Source organism: Phalacrocorax carbo, chromosome 7 (genome assembly GCF_963921805.1).
Source record: "Phalacrocorax carbo chromosome 7, bPhaCar2.1, whole genome shotgun sequence".
NCBI lineage: Eukaryota > Metazoa > Chordata > Aves > Suliformes > Phalacrocoracidae > Phalacrocorax > Phalacrocorax carbo.
The window spans coordinates 47,099,896-47,119,820 of record NC_087519.1 but is presented as its reverse complement, the minus strand read 5'-3'; the positions used below and the strand labels follow the sequence as shown (position 1 = coordinate 47,119,820).

The following is a 19,925-nucleotide window of genomic DNA, read 5'->3' as shown; positions in this document are numbered from 1 at the left end:
CTATTTACGGTTTATTTGCCCGTTGCTGTATAGTTTTGTTTGCTTCCGCTGCACCTGTTGGCTTCTTTCATTTTTCACACATTTCTCACATTTCAAAAATAGTGTTCAATTCATCCTCACTCTTGTAAAATTTATTGTCCGGTATATTAAATACATTTTTCCTTAAATCAAAAAAGAAACTGATGATTTGGAGACAAATACAAAGTGGTATTTCATTGCTGGAAGGAGCATATGCATGATGTGGTTTTACTGTCAAAATGTAGATCTGGGAATTTTGCCATGTTAAATTATAGGAACACAGGCCCAGGACTGGGGTAATACCTTAATGCTTCGATGTGAAGGAAAGAAAACATAACTCAATTAAAATATATACTTTGGGGATTTTTCTGACACTCTATATACTTGGGAAAGCTGCCACCTACCCTGACCTTTCTGGTATAATTATGTATGTCATCTTAAATGACATTAATTTAGTCTGTATTTCACTCATCCTACATGTTTACCGAATGTCTGGATTTTTACTCTTGACTTTAATACCTATCTTTTTCCAGTGAAGAATAATACTTAAATAAAATGAATGCCACAACTTTCTCGCAATTACTTTGGAGAACAGCATTATAGACTTAAAATTAATAGCTAGCAAATATTTAGATGCTTGATGCTTTGAACGTACGTATTTCTTTTAAATTCAGCGTGATGACTTACACATGCACTTAGAGGAAATGCATACGTTTCTGTGGGATTGTAGTCTAAATCAAAAAGATAGGGCTCTTCTGACTGCAAATAATTAATTCATTTAAAGTTCACAGAGCCGTTTCTCATTTACAGTGAGCCCTGTGTGCAATTACTTCTTTAAGTGCACATTTCGACATCAAATTGGACTACAGGTACGGTATCCTTACCGATATCTTTGACTATTCCTGCTTTTAAACTCTGCATTTTGTAATGTTTAATTACGAAGTGTGTTCCTTATAGCTAAATGGCTAAAATAGTTAAATGATCTTTAATGATGCAGAACTTTTACGAAGCATCCGTTTAACACAGGGATTTTTCCAGGGTAATTTTTCAGAAAGCCTCGCCAGCGTCGGGCGGCAGCACCCCAGAGCAAGCACAGGGCCGGGGCAGAAATCGCTCGGATCCGCTTCCATCACGATGTAGGCATCGACACAGAAAGAGAGTGACAGCAGCTGTTTGTACACTAATGATCAGTGCTTCAGTATAGTTCGATAAGCACATACATATAGTATGCACACATTTCAGTTAAAATAATCATTAATTTTTTTTTTAATGGAGTAGTGAGCAGGTTGAATGCTCATTCTGAGATGCCAGGCTGATGGGGCAGGGTGAGCCTCAAGCATCTGCAGACACACAGCGTCTCCTAAAGCCCTCGCCGGCAGATTATCCTTTTCTTATTTCAGGAGCCTTAAAATATGGACTTGGAGACCATAATCCTTCATGGATAGTTCACAAGGCCACTATTTTCAACATCTCTGAGTTCGCTAGTCTTGCATTGATCCCTAGAATACCGTGGTACACAGATCAAAGCCTGTATCTCGGGTAAGCTGGGGCAGCAGCAGCTACATGATAGCTACAGCTTTTGGGAAGACAAGAAGCATACTAAGATTAAAATAAGACATGACAAGTTTTGCCCATTATACAGATGTATTAAACGGAAAAGAAACCCTCTCCCCAAAAATCCACTCAGCATTTTAAAGGCTGTCTACCTTTTACTTAGAGATAGCTTTGCTTTCAATTTTCATAACTTACCGCCCACAAAAGTGTCAATACTATTTAATAATTTTCCAGCTAGTAAATGGATTTCTTTATTTCTTTATTTGCTTCCAATGCAGTGGGAGCACCGCTCCAGTTTGTAGGTTCTCAGTTTGCGTCACAGCCACAAACGGTACAGCTAACAGCTCTAGGAAATCGTCATTACCGCCAGAAGCCAAAAAGGGAGTCTCTATCTAGAAACCTGTTTAAATAAACCACTGTAAACCACACCAGGGCTTGCCACGGGACAGCATGTCACGAGTTTGCTGAGTCTCTGCTATCACCACCAGAGCTGTCCCCCACGCCTCTGACTTAGTAACTCCACAGGAGACCCAAAGAGAGGGTTATTTTGTATCTAGAGCCACCGTGGAAGCTCAGGTCAACTATAAACACACCAAAACATTATGAAACCGTTTCTGGCGGTGATGGTGTAATAGTTTTTGACTGAATTGATTGTTCCCTGACAATATGCGACTCAGCCTTGCAAATGCATCAACTCTGTAATGAGGAGCTATTAAGTCTATTGATTTTCTGATTTCAATTGATAGCTAACAGGCCAAAGCTACACATCAATATTTGCGTAACTAATACCCAAGAGCTAACAATTTTGACAAATGAAAACCTCAATAGACCAAACAGTGCAAATTAATGGAAATGTAAAGACCAAACCTCAGAATTTAAGTGAAATATTTAATGAACGGATAAATACACCTTACATTTCTGAGTCTGGGTTTTATATGAGGGAAATAAGTAAATATATAGAAACTCCCAGAAGGATGCTCTTTTCTTGGCACCTAAACCAGGGAATTCTGCAATACAGAACAGCAAACCCAAGGTCCTAAAAACAGACTGTTTCAAAACGAATAATTGAAAATGGAATACCTTTGAATAATTTGCTAAATCAGACAAAATAGAGGGATATTGCAGTGGTACAAACACAGCTCCAGATTGCACGTTTCTATATATAGTTACTATCACAACTGGAAACCAACGTCGCACAATCCCCCCTACTCTTAGGCTTTCTTCTGGTTTGGGGGTTTCTGTTTTGGTTTTGTTTTTTTTTTTTAAATAATGTTGGACTCTCAAAAGAGAAGCAATAGAAAGGTACTCTTATAGCCTCCTCCTAAGCAGAGTACTATTTTTCTTTTTTTCCTTCTTAGTTGACAACGTGAATGCCTTCGATAGAGGAGAAGATGGTGATTACACTGGCCTCCCTCATTCAGAGCAGCTCTTCACCTATGAGCAAACTGGAAGACTTCTCACTCCCTTCCATTTTCTTTGGACAAAATAAATCCAGTCCCACCAGCTGCTCCCCACAACCCATATTTTCTACATCTCTAACCATTCTCCTCGTGCTCCATCTTTGCTGCCCGTGATTATTCAAGAGGCTTATGGGAGCACTGAAAATCAGATCCTTTAACTTTCCGAGACGAAAACTCCCATCCCTTCTGCTGCCCGCCTGGGCAGTTTCTCCTGCTCCTCGTTTCATACACTGCTCTTTATTTTCCCTTTTAGAAGCAGCTTTTCAATACGTAGCTATAAATTTTTTTTAAAAATGATTGAAGTCAGATAACTAATTACGTGATTGCTTTACAATCCCATTACCTTAACTGATGCTTGTCTCAGACTTATCCTTTAGCACAAATAAATGCCATAAAGATGGCAGTAAAATACACAACATTAATGAAGTACAGAAGCCATTTTTGGTTTTCATCTATCTTAAATTTTGAAGACAATTCCAAGACTTTTAATTTGCAAAAAAGAGTCATAAATTGCCCTGCGAGTGAGACCAGAAGTTTATCTGTATTTTCACTTTTAGAATAGAAGTAGTTAAAAACTGAATATTGGATGGTCTCTGCAACTGGCTTGTACAAATGTGCTCCACCTCAAACACCTTTTCAAAGACAGCAATGAAACAGAACTAAGGTGCCCATTTTTCATCTAAAAATATGCCTTTGAAAGGATTTGAAATCAAATATTTTTAACAGTATGCTGATGAAATACAACGGCTTACGACACATACCCAGGAAGGAAGAATAACTTTCTATTCGTTAGTTGGGGACGTAGCTTTGCACCAGCTCTATCTACTTAAGGTGGGAGAACCTGCTTAGCACTTTACCTGCTTGGATATCTTTACAGATGTAAAACTTTAATTATATCTGCTGTATTTCCTAAAATACCAATACCGGCTTCAAAATTAGTTTAATATTTATGCACATCTTGTTGATGCTGTATGTCTCCTGAAAGGATCCCATGTATCAGTATGCTTCATTCTAGGAGAAAATTTATCTGATTTTTTCCCTTTGTAAAAGTTTAGGAAAAGAGACAAATGCTGCTTTGTATTTTAATACAGAGGCAAAATGAGACACTTCCACAGATGATATAAGGGAAGTTATTATTTTAATCTACTTTTCCTTCAATTTCCCTGCAACCATCGGCAGGCTTTGTGTGTTGCTTCTCTGTTCCATGGGTTTTCAGCTAATGCGTGAAATAAAGCCAAATTTTAGATGATTCATATGCAAACAGAAGTATTAAAATAAACATTCTTCTTTCCAGGTGAAGTACACATGCTAATAACACTGAACAAGAGCAGCAATACTTCAAGCAGCACCCGTTCACTCAACAAAGTGCAGCTGGCTCGAAGCAAATACAGGCAAGAGCGATGACGTGTAGGAGCTGTGCGTATGTCACACGGCCAATATCTGTGTTTCCATCTTTTTCTAGCATCAAACTGCAATCGTGTAAATTGTGTTCTTTTCTAAGAGGCCATGGTGTTATTTGAAATCCTATAATCTCAGGAACTATGAGTTTAAAGAACAGCTTGCTAAACTTCAACATTTACCCAAATTACGCTTTGTTTTTAAGCTGGCTGCGCCCACATTTTCACCCCCAGGAACCCTATTTCCATACACAGCGGCTCTGGCTCCTATGGACCAGAAACCCTGTCCCTGCAGGTCTGTGCACCAACAGAGGCAAGCAATTTGGGAAACACGATCCCAGCCCTGCATTCACCAAGCAATGCTGGTGAACACTAAAATATACCATGTTTATGATTAAAAAATTGTAGTTTCTTGCCATTTTCTTTGCCATTTCTGTAATCATTGAGGATAAACTTTTTAAATTGAGAGAGAAATTTTCACCTTGCTGATGATCAAATCGCTTCATATTAATTTCAATAAATCTAATAAAAGGAAATAATTTTTTTTAAGTTTTCCCAAAAATCTAAGTTCTGCAGAATACAAGTATGCATTAAAAATAAATATGGAAGAGCCATCTTCTGCATGCATGAATCACAGCAAGCATTCCGGAAGCCTTCACAGTCAAAGGCTATTTCATATCAACACAATCCCATTTTCTGCTCATGAAGTTTCCATTCTGGCGCACATTTTTTATATAAACCCAGACAGCAAGTGGATAAAAGGCATCCAAGACATTTTGAGGACAGATTGGCCATCTTGTGAAGGAACTCACCGCAGTACATAATGTTTCCTAGTGGGAGATACCAGGGACCTTTGCTGATCAATAAAGCCCTATATTAGCACACTTCTCATTTTTACAACACCTAAACTGGAAAACAGCATTTAACGGCTCATGTAGGTTTTCTGACAAACGGCCACTCCATCTATTGTATTTGCTTTATTCCCTTTAGAACTTCATCTTCAAAACCGTATTTTACACAGACAACCTGCAGCCAGAAATCCAGTAAACAAAATTTGAAAAGCATGATACAAATGGCAACCTTAGAAAAGCAGGCAAACATCGAGGCTTTCTCCAGCAAACATGTAACTTTTGCAATATATAATATTTTAAGATCGGTTTTATGTTCCCCACTTATTCCCCCCTCCAAGAAACCCCAGACCTTGCAAGAATTTGATGCTTGTGATAAACCAGTCAGGTTCCAATGGTGATTTCATTGCATTAAATTAATGCACACCACCCCTAATAGTCTTTGTCTAATTATATCACAGTGGCAACATTCCTAATGGCTCCAAATTTTGCTTGGCTGAAAACAGTCAGGCTTGTTCAGCCTGTCAGCTGGTGGAGACGCCACTTGAGGTGCCCTGGGGTGGTCATGGTCCCTTCCCGTCCCACTGCCCCTGGGGCAGAACTCAGGGAAGTTTCATGGGCACCCCTTCCCCACGGACATCCCCACCCCATGGGCACCCCACCAGCCCAGCCTACCCGCCTCAGCAAGAATTGACTGAAATGTTCTTAAAATAACAATATGAAAAAAATCAATCTGTCGCCTTTTTTTTTTTTTTTCCCTAAAACCCTCATACTTACTGTTCTTTTTACAGTTTATGCTTAAAGTAGTATAAGAAACTACAAATATTGCTTTTTAGGACTTTAAGGGGAGCTGGCCTAGGGCTGCGTCCTTACCTGGGGTTAGGCTGTGAATTTAACAAATCTTTAAGTGGAACACATTTTTCACCAACTTTGCCACTGTTCCAGCCCTGCTACCAACAAGTGACTATTTATTGATAAAGGGACATTTTTGCCAAAAACACTGTGTATCCTTTGCAGGTTCGCAAGGCTGAACAGCCAAAAATCTTCTTTGTGTCCTTACCATGTGCCCCCTCCTCTTCCCCTTCTCACACAGGCACTTCTGCTTCTGGAAGATGTCCGTTACATTGCCATAGCCAAATGGGATAGAATTCCCCATGTCTTTAACTTACCAAATCACTGGTGATTTGAAGCTTTATTAATGTCAACTTTGGATTTAAATGCTGTCACACAACATATATGATGCCCTTCATGTAAAACTCAAGTCTGATTTTACCGGTGGGACCTGGCTCTGTCCTTTTAAATGCCTGAACTGAAACCTCAGCTCTGCTAGAGACATCTATAGGCAAATTCCCTCTTTATTTATTCCATTTATTCCCCCTGTATTTTTGCAATGCTTCAGGTTACACACTGGCTCAGAGGAGCATTACAGTAGCAGTTTTCTCTAAATCACTTCTTTCTGCATAAACTGAAGAATGTTGATATTTTCAAATACTTTTACAGCACAGCCTCTGTGCTTCCTGACAAAATACCTTACAGAAACATCCTGCCCCTTCACAGTGGTGTCAAAGTCGTGTGCCCGGTACAGCAACTGGAGTCGGACATCAAGGAGGTAATTAACATTTCAATTCCTTTTAACTCAGTACACAGAAAAAAATACAAACTGTAATATCATGTGACCAGTGTTATAAAAACACACATGCATAAACTTAACCCTGGCGATGACAAGAAGAATGTGCTGTTTCACTACATTAACGGTTCCCAACTCAAAATTACTCAGGAAAACATAGTTTTTTAAGAGCAAGAGCATTTTCTTTTCCTTCCATGCCAAATTTTGCCAACAAAGCGATGTTGCAACAGACCTTCCTATCTACTCTTTTGGGAACTCTGTGGGTGCTATGAAAACAAATACATTTTTTAAAGTCAATTGCTCATTAAGACCAAGCTGAATCAGGGCTTCCTAATCCAAGCTACCCTGGTCACCTGCACACACTCAAACTGAGGTGGAGAGAGTCCCCGACTCCTTCAATCCCCCTTGTTAGCAGAGCATCCCCCTCACCATGGCTGACGGCTGCTGGGAGGCTCACGGAGTCCTCCAGCTCTGCCGTAAAGGAAAATCATAAAATCATGGAATGGTGTGGGTTGGAAGGGACCTTTAGAGCCCATCTAGCCCAACCCCCCAGCCGTGAGCAGGGACGTCTTCAACTAGATCAGGCTGCTCAGAGCCCCGTCCAGCCTGGCCTTGGGTGTTTCCAGGGATGGGGCATCAACCACCTCCCTGGGCAACCTGGGCCAGTGTTACACCACCCTCATCGTAAAAAAAAGTCTTCCTTGTATCTAGTCTAAACTACCCTCTTTTAGTTTAAAACCATTACCCCTTGTCCTATTGCAACAGGCCCTGCTAAAAAGTTTGGCCCATCTTTCTTACAAGCCCCTTCAGGTACTGAAAGGCCACAATAAGGTCTCCCCGCAGCCTTCTCTTCTCCAGGCGGAACAGCCCCCACTCTCTCAGCCTGTCATTGTAGCAGAGGTGCTCCAGCCCTCTTATAATGTTTGTGGCCTCCTCTGGACCCACTTCAACAGTTCCACGTCTTTCCTGTGCTGGGGCCCCAGAGCTGGACACAGCACTGCAGGGCGGGTCTCATCAGAGCAGAGTAGAGGGGCAGAATCACCTTCCTTGACCTGCTGGCCACGAAGGTGGGTGGCAGAGGAGGGGAGGGCGCACAGGCCTTCAGCAGGTTGGGTGAGCCTGGAGCACCAGCAGCATCGGTGAAACCTGGACTGCATTACGCCAGCAGCAAATCCCCAGGGACTGACCCGCAGCAGGACGGGGTGCGCAGCCCGGGGGCTCTCCAGGGAAAGCAGGGAAAGAATCATAGAATCATTAAGCTTGGAAAAGATCCCAAGATCATCAAGTCCAACCGTCAACCCAACACCCACAGGCCTCCTAAACCATGTCCTGAAGTGCCACGTCTACACATTTTTTGAATACTTCCAGGGTGACTCCACCACCTCTCTGGGCAGCCTGTTAACTCTTTCAGTTAAGAATTTTTCCTAATATCCAATCTAAACCTCCCTTGACATAAATTGATGCCATTTCCTCTTGTCCTATCGCTAGTTACATGGGAGAAGAGACCAACACCCACCTCACCACAACCTCCTTTCATGTAGTTCTAGAGAGCAATAAGGTCTCCTCTATCTCCTTAAGATCTCCTCAGCCTCCTCTTCTCCAGGCAAAGCAACCCCAGCTCCCTCAGCTGCTCCTCATCAGACTTGTCCTCCAGACCCTGCCCCAGCTCCATTGCCCTTCTCTGGACACGCTCCAGCACCTCAATGTCCTTCTTGTCCCGAGGGGCCCAAACCTGAGCCCAGCATTCGAGGTGGGGCCTCACCAGTGCTGAGCACAGGGGCACCGTCACTGCCCTGCTCCTGCTGGCCACACTATCACTGACACAAGCCAGGATGCTGTTGGCCACCTTGGCCACCTGGGCACTGCTGGCTCATGCTCAGCCAGTTGTCAACCAGCACCCCAGGTCCTTCTCCACCAGGCAGCTCTCCAGCCACTCTGCCCCAAGGCTGTAGCGTTGCCTGGGGTTGTTGTGACCAAATGCAGGACCCGGCACTTGGCCTTGTTAAACCTCACACAATTGACTTCGGCCCATTGATCCAGCCAGAAGAGAGAGAGGTGTAAGATATAAAGGGGCAGAAAATGATGGGCAGGTGCAAAGCAGTTTAAAATTTAAGAAACACATTTAAAAGTTATTATTAATTACAGAAGCTTTAATAAAAAGCCTGGAATTGATTACTTAAATAGCCATTATCTATGGGGGTGTATCGATCCCCTTTCTGATGATCAGCTCTGCTGTGGAAGAACACGGCCACAGAGTGGCCAGCAAAGATGCCACATTTCATACTGCAATTTTATCCTTCACTTTTTAAATTATAATTTGGATGTTTTTCGTAATATGCTGCACTATGCCACCGCAACTGCACAAAACTTCACATTTTTATGTTATCCTTGATTTGTTTCTGCTTACTTTTAATTATAAAACGTCACTAAAAAGATTAAACACATATAAAAAAAGATCACAGTGTGTGCCAGATGCTGAAACATCCTCCAGAGACTGGAAGCGCAACACCAGGTGTTTGTGTCAGACTAATGAAGCAACATTCGCTCACAAGGGACCCAAGGGGTGGAGCTGCAGAGACTTACACTTTGCTTAAAATCTGCCATTATGAAGGCAAAACTGGAAAGATTTGAAATTACAATTTTGATAAGACAGTAAAAACAAAAAAAACCACGTATCTATACTAAATATATTATCTATACTAAATAATTTGGAGACTTAACAGACTGAGTTCAGGTCATTGCCATAACAATGAACTTCAATAAAATTTACTGAACATAAACTATGACCTAAGGCAATAACTAATGAACTTAAGGGCATCCTAATATATTTCCCTATCATTGAGTAAAGCACTTTAACTTATTACAGCTTCATGGTTTGACCTCATGCAATCAAATCTTTTTGTAGCAGATTCAGCCTGTGTTTTTAATATCAATTATGTCAAGGTGTAGTCTTTTACTAAAGGAAGTATTAGGTAAAAAAGCTGCTTTGTCACGGGTAAAGTACTGGTTAGGCTCTCCATGTGAGAACTCCTGTCCAACAGGTTAAAGATGAGTATAAAAAGTAGAGCTTATAGTACGGAATTCATGCAGCATTCATAATTAAGGGCGTTCATAAAAGTTGAGTTCTCCAGGCTCTCCTGTACACACTAACTTTTATTTTGTGACACCCCATCTCTCAAAGTCCATGCAGGCTTTACATCCTCAGCTTTGAAAGTACCTGTTTTAGCTGAGGCAGCAGGATGAATTCATCCTGCTCATTAAGCAGTGCGGCGTAGGAGGTAGAGGGGAGCACTCCTTGGAGCTCTCTCTTTCTATGGAGGACTTTTGGTAGGAAATTCTGATCTCAGTTTGTTGCCACTGAGAGTTCAGTGAGCCAGTACGAGCTTAAAGGAGAGCACTAATTGCATCACGCTGGTGGAATACTAAGGCAGCACACATACGCAGAAGGCACAGTAGAAGCAAATCTTCTGATCCTTTCAATATCTAATTAAACTATCTTCTTGGTGAAACAGCATTTTATTCACACTATTTAGTAAAAAGGGAGTTATCTCAATTTCTTCTTCTGAATTTCTAATAATACCACTGAGAGAAGCTAAGATGGTTGAACAAGAACCTTCCAAATCAAAAATGTAGCTCTGAGACAATGCAATGTATGAGGTTGATTCAGGACAAGGATCCATACTGTTTTAATGGTAATGCTTCAGCCAAACCAAATCCAGACTTTGAGGCACTGAAAATCTGGATTCAAATATTGCAAGTTGAGCACATCACATTTATATAAAACACATTTCATACATTTTCCATCGATTACCAGTTTAATTTCTCTATCATTCCTTTATGGCAACCCCATAGTGATGCTGTCTTTCATGGTTGAGTTGAATGGCAGAAGATCATTGGGAAAATGTTGAGATTCTTCCCAAACTGATCAAAATTACTCCTTAAGTAGGTGCATCGTTCTTTTTTTTCAAAAATTTAAACTAGATTTACGTATCTATTTGATATAGAATAAAAAGATAGGAGAAAATATACTTTAAAACTACCTACCATGTATACACATATGCTAATTTAACTGAATTCATAAAATACATTGGTTTAAAAGTCCATTTAGGCTACAGCAATACATTATATCAGTTGTGCAAAGCACAGTTTTCCTGCTCTGATTTAAATCCTATTAATCCTTATTTTCCAAAACCTGCCCTAAAAGGTTAGGCTCCTTCCCTAGCAGGACTGCTGTGAGAACACTTCAGATACAAACCCCATCTTCTTCAGACTTGGAGAGTTTAACTTCCTTACTAATGCCAGGCTAAACCTGCAGCAGAGGTGTCACTAAAGCAGCACGTACGTCTCAGTAAAATCTGTAACACATCAGAGATTTGTTTTATTTCTCTGTTTAAAGGACAATTGCCTCCCAGCACTAAATGCTTTAACGCCTCTCGTTTGCATTCCCCCGTTCCCCCTGCCCACGTGGGCTTCATTTCCAAGCCTATTCAAAATGATGTTTTCCAAGCATGTGCCACATGACTTGTTCATATAAATGGAGCAAATTAAACTGTCTCCACATATATCCTATCACATTTGTGGCCCTGATTTCTCTCCTTAACACGTGGCCAAGACACCGTATTATCTGCCTGCAGAGGTTGACCTCAGGATATTAGATTCTGCCACATAGCTCTCTTGTACTAAACCGAGGGGAAACACTTAATCACCCCTGCCTTTTCAGGAAAAAATCAACTTTAAATTTGCCATGATGAAAAATCAATAAACCAGTAATTGCTTGGCTTATCATTGCGTGGAGGAACAAATTGGGAAGCGAAGCTTAGCGTCCACACAGATTTCAGTGAAACACACAGAGTTTCAGGATCACTAAGCCAGAAAAGGAAAAGGTCTCAGAGTGATAATTAAATCTACTCATGCTGATTTTCTGCCAAATTTATTTCCCCAGAGTATATAAAAATGTTTCACTGCTTACTGGGTAGGCATAACTAATCAATTCAACACTGGGCCAACACACACAAGAAACAGAAAATGCAAATTCCAGGATGAAGGCATCAGGACAATACCCGCCCTACTGCGAGCACCAACGTCACATCGATTTACCTACTGATTGATTTCAAAAGAACAAAATGCATTTAGTTGCATTCTGAAAACCTTCTTTTCCTTGTTAACTGATGTAAACCCTTCTGTATGTGCATCTCCATCGGGGACAGCATGCTGATGTGAGTGGCGCCCGTGCAGCAGCATCCCCAGTTCCTCCTCCCCACACAATTGCAGGACGTGTGCTTCATGACAAGATGTATTTTAAATTGAAAATTTTAAAATACTATGCATTCTTTTAGTAAAGAGAAATGATCCAAAAAAACCTTACAGCAATGCAGTCCAACACATTTGAACTTTCCTCTCACAGCTTTATCTCAACTATTGCTATTACCCATCCCAGCTACTTTGAATTTGGCTTGCCAGGCCTAGAGTGAAAAGCAAGTTTGACAGTAAAATCCCCTTAAGATTCTGATGTCATTTTTCAGGTAGTCCCAAATGGAAACAAGTAAACAAAAACAAAGTAGAAAAGCCCTCCATTGAAAATACTCTTGTGAAGTAGTGCATTTTTTATTAATAGACCTAATTTCATGCAGCAAATTAGCATAGCTCCAATGGAAGTGCAAATGTAACCAAACTGAAAAATTCAAATGAGGTGGAGGGAGCCTTTTTCTTTCTTTCTTTGCTTTTTTGTCACACACAAAAAAAATCATTTTGGTGTGTGTCCTTCAACTGGCTATAGGGACTGTGGTAATTAAAACATTTAAAACAGCACAAGCCCCCAGTCTCTAATCTGGAGCTCAGGTCAGCTGTCTGTAGATTCTAATTTGTCCTCGATTTGTATTCATGACAGGAAAACGCTGCATATTTAACAGCAAACCAGCAGGAGGGGGCATTGGTGGGCTTGGAGGTCAAATAATTTGATTTCCGAGCAGATTACATGTAACATCCAACATCTAATCTCACAGCTGATTTGGCAATAAAATTACAATTAAAGTAATGTTAAGACACCACGGCTATAGGGTGGGGGGGGTGAATAACCAGTTTTCATGGGCAGAGGAACAATTGCTTTATTTGTACAGTCGGTTTTTGCTTTCTGCAGCACGGAAGCTCAACTTCTCCTGCATAAAGGTTAGACGGTGTGGCAGGCGCTTGCTGCCCACAAAGGCTGACAGCTCAGAAATTTCCTTTTGGAGAGTTATATTTAAAACCATAAAATGGTGAATATTGAAGAATTCAATTTTCTTTTAATTAAGAATTTAGAATTTTTGAAGGAAATTTTTTTTTAAAAGACCTTTAAAATGCTTTACAACTATTTAGTGATGAATCTACCGATATTTTAGGTAAACACTCTTGTTGGAAGATGAAAAGACAGAATAAGGTCCATCAGGCAATAACTGCCAAAACACCGGGCAACTTTTATAACCGGCCGCTCCTTACAGGAGTTACACCATTTCATTATTAACGCTTCAAGCAGAGGGCTTGGGGGACCAGGCAGGAAATCACTATGAACAATTATGCACATAATAAGAGAGTTGTGTGAATTAAAAAAAAAAAATAAAACAGAATTGATTTTTCACTTTTATCCCCCTCACTTACGCAATCAAAATTCAAACCAACAAAATCGCAATGCTTTTTGTTCAAAGCATGGCAAAGCTAGGAATAGGAGGAAGCAGAAGTGCACCTCTGTCCACCTGAGTCACGCCTCCAAGGAGCTATAGGTAAACTGTGAATTACAAAAGAGCAAATCGAAGAAGGTTCAAAACTGGCTACAGAAGCCATAGAAGGAAGTGAGAATGAAGACAAATTGCAAAAGCTCTTTTTGCAAGCAAAAGATGTCAAGGGTACACAGAAGGCGGAAGCTGCGTGGCTGAGACAGGACAGGAACGTGCTCTAGCACACACACAACAACGAACATAAGATGGATAAATGTCTTGTTTGTAAATACATATGGGACATAAAAGTACAGAAAACGTGTTTTCCATTGCCCAGTTTCTCTTGGATATCTTGCATGGACGTGGTATGCTTTCACACTTGATAAACAAGTTAATATGACTATTTATTTTCCAGTGAAAATAGAACATTTTATTCTTATTTGGTAGATAACTCCTCAGACAAATTGATGAATTTTATTTAACAAGCTTCTCTTCAGGAAACTTTTTTATTCATTTTAGAACATATAACATCTTACAACTTTTTCAAAGACACCACAGGACAGTTTTTATGGTGCTTATTAATAAATTGAAAAGAAGTCTTCCTCCTGCTTTCGCTGTAAATTACCATTGTTTCCAATTCACTAACCAGCCCTTCTTTTTCCCCCTTCGCCTTTCCATAGTCACCCTTTATAATCACTGTAGGCAAAGCAATTGCTAGCATATGAGACCCTCACAATGGGGTGTAATGAAAAAACCACACATGTATTTTTCAAAACATACGCTGCAAATTTGTGCAAGCGGAGACCCAATCACCTCACCCCGATGAGTCTCCAGGGCCCCGCAGCCCCCAGCTGTGAGCCTGTCTCTCCGATTTCTACAGCAAATTTCCCATTGCAGTTTTAAATGTGGTGGGTGGAAAGGCTCCCCTGTGCGCCCTGCACAGCTGGATGGCTCCAAACCCCGGGTGCCATGTTGTAGAGGTAGCACATCTGGCTGGTTTTGTCCCTTTTTCACCCAGAACTGTGCCCCTCTCCCTTCCTTCTCCTCTTGGACGACGCACGCCTGGGCCATCCCACTTGTCCATTTGCCTTTTCTTCTTCAGTGTCATACATACTTCCTCCAAGCAGGATTATCTCTGAGCATGAATTAATTCCCATAGTCCCAAAGTAAAACAAACTCAATAATTAAAACATTTTGATTTTGAATGAAATTCATTACAGCCATGGATTCACAGAATTTTTCTGAGTTACCTTTTGTAGGTAAGTCCTAAGTAGACATTAATGAAATACATCCTAATGCTTGGAAAACTGTTTTAAATTTTCCTTGCTGATACACATTATTCCACTAACTCGAAATTTTTTAAATTACCTTTGAAGCAGTGACAGCTGGGGGCTTTAAAAATATTTTTTCTCAAGATAGAAAAGCCAACTTGAGGTATTTTAAGTTAAACTTAGATATTTTACCAAGTAGTTTTTCCCATTCCAAAGAGATTTCAATGCCCAGGACTCAGAGCTGAATGGGAATGTCTGGAACCTGGGAAGGATACCTTATTTTTTCAGCTGTCTCTATCTCTAGGTGAATAACATCAATTCAGTCGTGATGCTGACCGCGCCTGGGTCAGCGGGTATAATGCAATTCTGCCAAGGGAAATTAGTCCTGAATGAAGTCGTGAAGGATACACAAAGCTTTAACTCAGCAGAGCTTGTAACTTAATTTTGAGAGACTTGGCAGAGATCTCCAGCCCAGAAACACTAGGCATCTACTAAAACACTATCTTTAGCATTATTTCGTAAAATATATTTCTACGTATATCCCTGAAGGGTTACATTCTGAATACAGCACTGTGGTAATGTACACACAGTTGAGTATGGGGGTCATTAATGCCACAGGCTTAGGTGACTGTTCCCCTAGTTACATATTGCAATCTCAGAGTCAACCCCACATCAGTCCCCAACGGATGGTTGTACGATTGTCTGTCAAACCCCGCCGGCCTCTTTGAATGCATCCTCTGTGCAGTGAGTGAACCACTCACTGGAATAGCACAGCCAGGTGACGGAGAGGTAAAGATTTGCTGCAGGTTGACCCTGGCCAGCAGATAAGCATGTGCACTGCTCTCGCTCACTGTTCCAGGCGCAATGGGGACAAGAACAGGCAGAGAAAATAGGGGGGGCAGCACGGGGGGAAAATCATGGCTTGAGGCAAACACAGTGTAATAAGGAAAGGAAAGAGGAAAAATCCAAACCCCGCAAGTGATGCTCATCACCTCCCACCAGCAGGCTGGTGCCTGGCCAGTCTTGGAGTACTGGCCACCTTGGAGGACAAGTAGAATGATTACTTAGGAAAAAGTTAGGAAAACCAAGAAAATCTGAAGGAACTTCTGCCTCAGCCCTTTCCATGTACTATGGCAGAAGAGAGGAGCTTTTGCCATTCACAGTTCATTTAAATGATTAGAAGTGCAATTAAAAAGCTTTCGAGTACCATCTTGCAGACAAGTCAGAAAAGAGATCGCTTGAACTTTGAGCCATCTGGAGCCATCACAAGACAGAAACTTCTTCTCCCGCAAGAACAGAACCGCATGGGAACAGAAAAACAGTTTATTAATCTGAGTTCCTAGATTTCTAAGTCATTTACTAAGAAGATATTAATATAATCTTGCTCCACCTAATCCTCCTAGAAAGCTACCGAAAGACTACGCACAGCAGATGGAAGCTGTGTTGCAGAAGAGGGAGAAACAACCCTGTTCAGAACCCTGATCTTATGAGCAACCCTTGCTAATAAGAAAAGAGGGAATTATCATCAGTGAGCCACTAGATACTAGGACAGCAGAGTATTGGGAACATGTTAAGAGGCGTTATTTTTTTCATTTTGCTAGGCTAGATAATTCAGGGGGCTACAGATTTTTACAGGGTTTTATTTTTATAAATATAAAACATATGTTGTGATGCCTTTTTAGTGCAAGGGAATCTTTTTAAAGACACAGATGGCATTTTGGTGTCTACTCCCTGCGGAAAGTCATCATAGATAGATTTCTAAGTCAAATCCCAGTCTTATTGTATTTATATAAACCTCCTCTGCTTACCATACCCACAAGACAAATTAGAAGAATTATACTTTATTTTACAAGTGCTTTGGACACTATATTAGATACATTGCAAAATATTGGAGGAATCGTAAAGCTCAGCTGCGTCAGGGCAGCGCAGCTCTTGAAACACTGTCATTCCAAACTCGGGACTTTTTTTGTTTTTCAAGTGTTCTGGATTCCCATCCTACAGAAAAAAAAGACCTCTTTTATACCCCATTTTCTATTTAAAGAGCTACGCTGAGAGCTTAATACGCTCTTGATGTAGCTTAAGTAAACCCCATAGACTTCAAAGGCATTGAGCCACCTGCAGCGCACTGCTAAGCTTGCAGGACAAGCAGTAGGAATAAACACTCTGCTTTGAAGTTGCGGTTGTCCGTGAACTTGTGTTATCAACTTTTACTTGAGACACTTCTGAATTGCTCCCAATTTAGCTTTAATCTACAACCACCCCTGCAAGCGTGTGCCCCACCGGCAGCAGGACCGTGAGGCTCTCCTGCGGTCACTGCTAGGCTGGGCGGATCATCCGGTGCAGCAGTGGCAATAATCCTTTCGGGGATGCTCCTAGATCCATCCCATTTAGGTGGGATGCAGGAGCATCAATGTGTCTGTTATAATACGTTCTTGAAGTCTATCCCAGATAATATAATTAGAAAATTAACATAAAAGAAAGCGTTTCCTTCAGATGTAACAACTGCCCAATTCTCTCTGAAGTGGAAAAAAGCTTAGCATCCATTTCACTGTTTTTTAAACGTCATTAAACTAAAAGTTTATTAAATGTGAACACCTCCAACCTCTTTCAAACAGAGAAAGAAATGCAATTGATTAGTTCAAATGTTTCAAAGATAATTACATAGTATTTTCCATTTTTGTCAAGCACAGCAGGGGCTTCAGGTGCAAGACACTCAGTAAGACCAGAACGTTATACCTAAAACTGCGCAGGGCCAGCAGCAACAGATTTTTCAGAACAAAATAAGCCTATAATTACCAGGAACCTGGTATGAGTGAAAGTTGACTGCCAAACTAACCAGTCCTCTGAAGCTAAGCCTAATGGGTGGACAGTGGTTAGCATGGAATAAAGCATTATCTCATAAAGCTGGTAAATGTGTGCTAGAACAGGATGAAGCTGAAGAACCAGAGATGGCAATTTCATCCACTGTTAGATATGCATATTTGGGGATTTCTGGATTGTTTTTTTCAAGCAGTGAGTACACGCTAGTTGCTCTGATTTACCTGATAATGCAAAAAAAAAAAATTTCAACTGTTTTCTCGGGGAAAAAAAAAGACTAATAAAAACCCAAAACATATGAAGGGAATCAATCACATGAATTTTTAATAAAGATTACATCAGAGTTCTGAAATAGATACTTGGCATACTTCACTGTAAGTCCCACAATTTGGAGCTCATTAAAGACACCTAAATCTAGAAACAAACAGGGGGTGGGAAATCATGCAAAAATGTATAAATCCTGTAGGATAGCAAGCAGCCGAATCAGACCTGCAAACTATACTTAATTTTCTCATTCACACACGAGGATTTTAAGAAGCTTGTTTGTAACTGAAGTGCAATTAAGCTTTAAATTGCCTTCAGAAATTATTGAGGCTGGAGTTCCAGCTAAAGAAAAAGTGGGTAAGGAAAAAAATTGGAGAAATTTGATTGTAACCAAAGAAACAGCACCTGAAGTCCATACCTAAGAAGAAATGGCAACATGGAAACAGGTTGGATAAGGAAAATACATCCTCAAATCTCACTAGCAACCTGTTCCAAAATCAAATAAATATGTACAAGATTTTCACAAAATTTAGCACCTTTGGAGCCCTAAAAGACTGCAGCAGCTTGGCCCAAAATAGGGAATGGGAATTCAGGGAAAGGAATGCAAGCAGGGACTAGCTGTTTGAGACTGCTTGGTCATTGAGAAGGATTCCTGGAAAATAAGGGTGTCAAAGCAGGATAAGGAGGAACCTTGTTGTCAGGAAACTGGCGGGATTCTTAAATGGATGGCAGTGTAGTGGGGGCTAAACACAGCACGTGCAGAAGGAGAATCAGGCTCTGGTACCTGGCAGGTATAGGAGAGATGAGAAGAGGTGAAGGCACGACAGATGCAAAATTAGAGTTCCTATCGTTACCTTGAAGTTCAACTTGGTGTGCTCAGAGAGAGGAAAAGGGTAGGCAGACACAAGGAGACTTGTGGAAGATGATGTTTTCGAAAGACTGTAGGAGATGGCATAGTAAAATTGTAAAGGTCGCTACCATCCCCTTCAGGTGTTTTCTTCCATTTGCTACATCCTCAAGCAACCTACCGCCTCTTCCCTTTTCACGTGACCTTTCCTGTTTTAGTTTAGCCTAATGATTTTGTTATCATATCACACTAGGAATTAGAAATATCTCAATCTCTTAATTTCTCCTTAATTTTCAAGCTGTCCTAAACAGCTTTACTTCATATCACTCTCCTTCATACATGATGTCCTGGCCCTAACCAAAATATGATTGATATCTGGGCAGAACACTGATTTCCATAGTAAATTAATCCATCAAAACGCAGCTCTGAAAAATACATGACCTCCTTGACCATTACATCATCTTCAAACCTAGCTCTTGTTTATTTGGTGTTTAAAATATAGTGACCATCATGCAATGCCAGGAAGGTAGACAAGAGACACGGGGCAAGGAAAATCATGAACACATTTACATGGAGATTGTTCAGGGTATTAAATAACAGTTAGAACCTGAAACCTATCATCATTTAAATCAAATATGCTGAAGAGAAAGTTCACTGCAGTGACCAATGTGCGACAACATGTATTACTAGAGTAAAACCACTGCAAGGAAGATCTTCACTCGATTTTTCTATGTTTAACTCGATGCAAAAAATAATAGATGTCACAGGGTGTTAAATGATTCATATTAATTTGAACAACTGAGGTATTTTCTCTGAGACAGGGATGTCTGTCACAGCTGAAGTGAGAAACTTTGAGGCTCCTTAGATTGTTTGCATTGGCTCTGTCATGCTGTTGAAAATGTCTCTTCCCGTTACTCACCGACATATAAGCAAAATACATTTGTTTTCGTTTTCCAGGCGTTATACATTAACTTTCCACCTACTGTATTGCAAAGGAAAACTGCTCAGATCCCGCCAGCTTTCGGTACACGAAATTTCATCAAGAAATAGATTAACTCACTCCGTGACATCATACAGACTAAATACACAGACAAAATGAACTGTTGCACTTACTGTTTTAATCAAGCAATATA

General features: G+C 40.6%; 1 protein-coding gene across 2 annotated transcripts in view; it reads right to left on the bottom strand.

Annotated features, from left to right (window-relative positions):
* Window positions 1–19,925, bottom strand: part of RSRC1 (arginine and serine rich coiled-coil 1) — a 175,628-nt gene that overhangs the window by 13,839 nt on the left and 141,864 nt on the right. The gene's annotated exons all lie outside the window — the stretch shown is intronic.